The sequence below is a fragment of the Schistocerca americana genome, chromosome 6 (genome assembly GCF_021461395.2).
Source record: "Schistocerca americana isolate TAMUIC-IGC-003095 chromosome 6, iqSchAmer2.1, whole genome shotgun sequence".
In the NCBI taxonomy this organism is placed as follows: Eukaryota; Metazoa; Arthropoda; class Insecta; order Orthoptera; family Acrididae; genus Schistocerca; species Schistocerca americana.
The window spans coordinates 444540415-444541380 of NC_060124.1; the positions used below are offsets into that span (position 1 = coordinate 444540415).

General features: G+C 45.4%; 1 non-coding gene across 1 annotated transcript; it reads right to left on the minus strand.

The window, feature by feature from the left end:
• Nucleotides 1–310: 310 nt before the first annotated feature.
• Nucleotides 311–417, minus strand: LOC124620903. Its single transcript, XR_006980414.1, has one exon. It is a non-coding gene; the product is annotated as a U6 spliceosomal RNA (small nuclear RNA).
• Between the last annotated feature and the right edge of the window lie 549 nt (nucleotides 418–966).

A 966-nucleotide genomic window follows, 5' to 3' on the forward strand; every position in this document is an offset into this window, starting at 1 on the left:
ACCTTGTAATAAGAAACACAAGAAAACACAAAGAAACTAAACTGGTTCCACGCCCGGGTTCCCGGGTTCGATTCCCGGCGGGGTCAGGGATTTTCTCTGCCTCGTGATGGCTGGGTGTTGTGTGCTGTCCTTAGGTTAGTTAGGTTTAAGTAGTTCTAAGATCTAGGGGACTGATGACCATAGATGTTAAGTCCCATAGTGCTCAGAGCCATTTGAACCATTTTTTTAAACTGGTTCGCGGCTTGTTTACGCTGCAACGGAGAGGGCACGAGGTACGTGTGTACTCTAGCGCGGCGCAAGGGGAACTTCGTTAAATGTGGAACGCTGCACGCTTGTGCGTGTAATCCTTGCGCAGGGGCCATGCTAATCTCCTCTGTATCGTTCCAATTTTAGTATATGTACCGCCGAATCGAGTACGCCACGGAGGACACAGAGGATCGTCCGACTTCAGGGACTTACCTCTGGCACGCTGCCCGGGAGACCCACATTTCCAACTTACTGTCCCGCACTATATTCATAGTGACCCTGCCTATTATACTCATTATTCGCGGGTTGTTGCCAATTCCCGTAAAATTTCGTGCACTGTTTGTGCACCCTCACAGAAGAAGATGGTCAAATGCCAGTGAGGCTTTACTACAAGTATATATATATATATATATATATATATATATATATATATATATATATATATATATATATATATGAAAATGGTATCTGCTTTTTCGGACATGTACGAAAGAACAGATACCATGGGTAACCATGCAGCTCGTTAGAATGAAATTCCAATGAAATGAATACCCCTAGCTGCAGATAGGCGTTGATATAAGTAAAACGGCACAGATGAAACTGTGTGCCCCGACCGGGACATGAACCCGGGATCTCCTGATTACATGTCAGATACTCTAGCCATCTGGGCCACCGAGGACATAGAGCATAGTGTGACTGCAGGGACTTTTCTCTGGCACA